Consider the following 6,704-nt stretch of genomic DNA (forward strand, 5'->3'; position numbering starts at 1 on the left):
CCCAAAAATTCAACGGATGTTTTAAACAAGGCACATTTCTTTGGTTTAAGTTTCAGGCCATAGTCCTTGAACCTTTTAAATACGTCTTCTAGATTGTGAAGATATTCCTCAAAGGAAGCTACTAAGACTAAGATGTCATCCAAAAAGGCAAGGACTGTTTTCCATTTTAGTCCCCTAAGGACTAGGTTCATTACTCGGGCATAGGTCCCTGGTGCATTACATAAGCCAAACGCCATTTTAACACATTCAAACAAGCCATACTTAGTAACAAAGGCTGTTTTCTTCCTGTCTTCCGGCTTGATGTTGATTTGCCAATATGCACTATTAGCGTCCAGTTTAGAGTACCATATGTTTCCAGACAAGGTGTCCAGGCACTCGTCAATGAGAGGCAAAGGAAATAAATCACGAGACGTAACTGAGTTCAATTTCCTACAGTCTATGCACCAGCGTACTCCCCCGTCCTTCTTCCTTATTAACACTGGAGCTGAGGCCCATTCTGACATGGAAGGTTGTATGACTCCAGCGTCTAACATTTTTTGTAAATGAGCTTCTTCCTCATCCACGAAACAAGCAGGGGTTCTCCTCATTCGGTGTTGAATAGGCTTAGCCTCCCCTGTATCAATGGTATGTTCAATGGCGCTGAAGCTTCCAAGATCAAAATCTTCTTTGGCGAAAACATCTTTATACTTTATAAGCAATTGTCTAAGTTGTGATTTTTGTGAAGTTGACAATACAGAACAGGAGTCTTCGTACAAATCTGTTAAATGACTTGGTATTCCTGACTTGGGACTGCCTTTTTCCAAGGTACTAGGGGTAGTGCAAGTACCAACACTTGGCACAGGTTCTTCGTCCATTGATTGTATGACCCTGACCTCTTGTGTATATCCTACCTCATCACCCTTTGGAATTTTAACAGGATTATCTGTTATGTTTAGAAAACATAAACTTGGTTTTTGACCTTTTGCACATACTGTTCTAGGGACCAGTAGAGTTGTATTGCCTTTAGGTTCAATAAGGTAATCTGTGGACATGTCGGCTGACTCTAGGTCAATGCGAAGAGCTGAATTTGGTGGTACTATCACAGTGTGTTGAACTGTAACTCTGTTTACTATTGGAGAATTAGTTGTAGTAGTTTCTCCTCCTAATTTCAAATTAACTTGTGTATTTCTTAAATTCATCTTTTTAGCAGGTACATCCAGAATAGCTCCATGTTTGATTAAGAAATCTGCTCCTATCAGCATATCACAATCTATCGGTGCTACGTGTAATGTTTCTTTGAATGATAGTTCAATTGAAAATTCAGTAGGGTTAGTTATCCTACATGTCATCCGCATGTCTCTTCCTGCACCATGCATGGTTGTTTCTCTTATAATATAAGGTTTCTGAGTCAAGGCGTCAAAAACACTGTCCTTTAAGATGGTTACTTCTGATCCAGTATCAATCAAGGCATTAATTTCCTTGTTTTGAATTCTAACTACACATCTAAACAAGTGTGCGGAACCTAAAGTACCGACAGATGTACCTCCAGTTGAAGTCTTTTCTTGCTCATCGTGCACTAGGTTGTCGTCATCAAACTCGACTCTCCTTTCATCTTGAGTATTCTTTTTAGGTGTCAATTGTTTTGTTTGTTGACGATTGTTATTCCGCCATAGATCTGGACAATTCCTTTTGTAATGGCCTTGCTTATGGCAGTAAAAGCATTCACCTGTATCATAGCCCCTTTTATTTTGTCGTCTGTCCGTGGAGTTATTTCTACGCCCACGTCCTCGGCCATAATTACGTCTAGGTGAATAATTGGGAGATCTGTTGTCTTGGTTTGGTGACCTAGAAGTTGGACTAAGTTCTTGCCTGGCAGATTTTTCCTGTACCAAGCTGGTTACTGTCGACATCATTTTCTCCATATATTCTTCCATACGAGATAGACGATTATCCATACTGGACTTAGTGCTTCCTACACCAAGGACTACTGGTGAGTTACTTGATTTTTCTGAAGTTAACTCAGGCTTACCAGGCTTCTGAATTGCGCTGACTGCCTTTCTGGTATGCTGACACCATCGTATCATGTCCAAGGCTGCATCCATAGATTTGGGTTTGGAAATGCAGGCTTCTGTTCCTGCAACAGTATCATTACACCCCTGGCAGAATCTCATGATTGCTTGTTCCGTCATTAATTGTTCGCTATACCTGCTATAGGCTCTTGTGGCGAGAGACAGGACTCTTTCTGCCCACTCCTCCAAGGTCTCCTTTTCACCTTGAGCACTGGTCTGAAATTGAACTTGTGAGGTTTCTGGCAGTTCTTGATGACCAAATCTTTTGTTCATGTTTGAAATGATGTCGGAAAAACTGGCTGTTTTGTTATTTTCTAGAAGTAAGGTGTAGTACTCACTAGCAGCATCCTCTAAACACCAGCAGAGCTGTTCACGTTTTTGATCATCTGTCCACTCGGCAATTTTAGCATAGCCAGCAAACTTTGTATAAAAGGCTTTCCAGTTACCTTTCCCGTTGTACCGTAATGTTTTAGGGATGGAAGACAAAAACTGTCTTTTCTCTATTTTATCTTTCTTCTTCCTACTTCCCCGACTGTGTCTAGGACGTCGGCCATCTGTGTCTGATTCTGATGGTGACTCAGTGAACCGTCTAGGACTAGTACCAGTACGGTGTAAAGGAGAACTTCTTATACTCCTAATTGGTGAAAAATCTTCTCTGTTGTACTCAGGCTCTGACCTCCGCTTATTTCTTGTATGGCGAAAGGCGGACACATCTGACGTGTCAGAATCACCTGTATACTTATATCCAGGATCACTTCTTCGTGGTCTCCCATAGTAATCGCTGTTATACTCCTTAGGTCTCGCCGAAGGTTGGTTGTAATATGGTTGAGACTCTCCTGATCGTAGAGGTTGTTGTTGAACGCCAGGAATAGGTAATTGTTGGTAAGGTGCTTGTAATGGTTGTCGCTGAAAGCCTGTAGGGTTAGACTGACCTAAACCAGAATAGGTAACACCAGGTATGTATTGTTGGTTGTAAGGCGTAAAATTTGATGGTGCTTGTGGCGGTGGTCCACCTCTAGGAGGTTGAAACATAGAAGTTGGGTGACCAATCATCTTATGTTGTTGAATTCTTGTTACAGAACTTGGTGGTTGAAACCTTGGTTCTGGATAATTTTGTTGTTGGTGGACAATTGCACTAACCTGATGTTGTTGAGACTGCTGTTGAGGCAAAGAAACTGGCGGTGCAGCTCGATGTTGTTGTTTTTCAGGTTGGACCGAATTATTTACCCCTAGTTGAAGCTGATCTAGCCTTTGTTGTAGGCCTTGCACTTGATGTTGAATTTGCACATTTCGTTGAATATGCGACAAAGGTTGTTGTACTCTGTTGACACCTTGTTGTTGGTTGATAGGATAACTCCCGTGCTGTTGAAAAAATGGTTATGTATGATGATTGTAGACATCATCAGGATTTTTCATGCTTGGTAGTTGACTTTGGTTGGCTTCTAGTCGGTGTGGACTGTTGTAGCCATGATATTGGTTGACGTCTTGTTGACTGTGGTCAAATATTGGTTGATGAAGTTGTGCAATTTGTGGTGATGTTGTTGGTTGACGGTCCAACAGGGAATGATTGGTCAAGAGGACTGTTGAAATCTTGTTGACGGTTAATGTTATCATGTTGAACCGGTGGTTGAAACGGTTGGACACGTTCAACTGTTGGTGTGTCAGGTCTGTATATATTTCTATATTGTATCATATTCTCACCAGTTGACGACCTATGATATTCTGGTGAAGCCTGTTGAAGCTGGCTGGCTACCCGTTGATCTTGTTGAAGGTGGCGTTCCTGTTGAACACTTGATGAAAAGTGAACCTGTTCAGGTGTAGGCGTATGTAAAAACCTTGGTTGTTGGTGGCAATTAATAAGTGGTTCAGGACTATATCTCGGTGGCGTCTGATGCACCTCTTGTTGACGGTGGCAATCCTCGACAACAGGGTGTGGAATATTCCAGTCAAGGGTAAGCGGTGAGAACACTCTGTCATCTGGTTGTTTTTGAACATCACGGTCATGTTGACTGTCTGGTTGAGGGCGAACAACCGTGTTGGTTCTAGGTGATGGAGTACGATACTCGCTTCGACAAGTATTTCTATCTGAGTTTAAGCTTTCTTGTGGTGGTTCACAAAGCGACTGCTCGGACAAGGTTGAATATGTCGAAAGGTGTAATTGTCGTTGTAAAGGACATTGATCAATGCTAAGGCAAGTTACTTCCTCTGAGCAATGTGATGTTTCATCATCTTGTGTATCGCATTCTTCCAACCATTGTCGAATGTTTGCGTTGAAATCTTGCAGATGTGCTATCTGTTTCTGGTCTTCTGTCCGTGTATCTCTAGGGGCAGGGCAATAAGGTGGTGCCTCATCCTGTAGGATGCATGAAATATTTGTGCCCATTAGATCTGTACCGTGACACTCCTCTGGGACTATATCAATAATTACATGGTCAGACTTTTGAGTGGACATACTCATAGATCCTGGTCTACCACCATTCAACTCACTAACTTCTGCCTGAGGTCGCGGTGAGAAATCTATAAGGCCTAGGGTACCTTCTGTTACCTTCATGTACGAAATTTGGGACAAAACATCTTGGTCAATATGTGTCCCTTTTTCCCTGATGGCCATGATTCTTGTTGCTATAGCCTCCCCTATGCCAGGTATGCAGGTAAGGATAACTCTAGGACAGGTGTTAATATTGATCATATACCCCTTACGACTCTGCATAATGACTTATGGTTATATACTCAGTTTAATAAATTTATTTGATTTTATTTCAATATAAATCAGAAACAAGTATATATATACAAAACAATAATAGTTTTTATTCAATAAAAAGTCAAGTCAGTATTAAAATACACAACGGAACAATGTAAAAACACTCGCTCTTCTGTTTGTTTACATCCGTTTAGTACAAGATGGTGTCCAAATCTCGCGGCAAAACACCTCGCGTGACCTCGCTATAAACTTAGAAACTTTTCAAAAAGTTTTTCCCGGCCCAAAAAGTACTTTAAAACGATGTATCCATCTAGCTTTTAACCCAAAAAGTTAAACATAGGACCTGACGATACCCCCCAAGATAAAACTACAATTCTCAGGGTTGACTGTCGGCACTCCAAATTTTGGAGATGCCAAGATGGCGTCCAAACCCTCTGCAGGACCAAAATTTAAACCACCCGCAACTACCAGTAAAGTGTTACTTGGCCTGTCTAGCTGTACTCTACGTATACCCCTAGGGTTTTGTATGTAACAGGTGTAAATATGTGTAGATATTTACCTTATGGTTTAGTATCCTACAGGGATTTATCTTGTCTAGTTGTCGATAGGTTTTGTATCGTGATCATCCAGGTCAAGAAGAGGCTGTATCCGGTCAAGCGTGACTCTTGTGTCATGTCTCCATTCGGGTCTCTCTGCTCTTTACCAGTAGATCACACCAGACAGAGGAAACCCCCTAGAACTACTGGGCAATTACACAACAGTATATATTGTGTCAGTAAATTCCATATGAATATTGAATTTACTGACCCCATATGTACCGTATTTCGTCACTAGCACACTATATGTAACGAATGTTTCTTACCGACTATCTTAACGTGTGAAATTTATACTAGCACTTGACCTATCAAAATGAGCAAGTCTTCAATACTGTTAGTATTAAAAAAAACTACTTCTATTGACCCTCCATTGATCCTACAAAAACAGATGCCAACAATAACAACTTGGTAGATTTAAATGTGTTTTATGAATTTATTAATATCATAATCATCAATTTTGTCGTCTTTTGAAACATTTGTAATTTTTCCGACATAGTCGGTATAGTTTCGGTTTGTGCCCTTTGAACTTAAGGACGCTTAATTATGGCAACAGAATACGCATGCTCGAAAATCCTTTCTGTGATTGGACAAAATGCTGTCATGGTGGGTGATTTGGTTGTGTTTGAAAAAACGCGCGCGTCTCGTCAATTATATCGTAATGGAAAGCAAGCGAAAAACTATAAATATTTGAACTAGATCTTACAAAGATTTATATTTTTATTAAAATAATTGTTTCTTCAACAGCTCTTTGCATCCGTGACAGCTGTTTATTCGGGACAATTTATAGAATTTTTAATGTAAACTTTGTTGTACGAACGTACATGACTTTTAGAACGCACCTACGCATGTGAGATTTCCGCGGGGTTTTGGTGAATGTAAGGTAGCAATACACAGTTAGGAGTTTAGTTTCGCATTTTGGCCCCTGTGGATTTTTAAAATAGGAAAGTTATTGTGTAATAAAAATCATTTTTAGACAGATGAGTGCTAATTTAGTCTTCAAAGATGGTTTATAAGTTCATCAAGATTATTTTTTACATGTTTTATGGGCTGTTTTCTGTTTGACCATCCGTATTTTCATAGCTAGACCGGCCATCGGTCCAGAAATTAATGTACTGTTTACAAACACTCTTTTTCTACGCGAAGTTTTTGACGCAATTTTACAAAAAAATGAGATGAAAGACATATGATTTTCATTGGATTTGCTGAATGATATATGTACACAGTTTCAGAAAAGGTATTACTTCAAATGATTGAAATTTTACTTTTAGCCAAATATTGGGGAAATATGTGACATCTTTCCCCCCCTTTTTGCAATATTTTATAACAAATAAATGCAGATTGTTGCCATGGATACACCAA

Source organism: Mytilus galloprovincialis, chromosome 5 (assembly GCF_965363235.1).
Source record: "Mytilus galloprovincialis chromosome 5, xbMytGall1.hap1.1, whole genome shotgun sequence".
Lineage (NCBI taxonomy): Eukaryota > Metazoa > Mollusca > Bivalvia > Mytilida > Mytilidae > Mytilus > Mytilus galloprovincialis.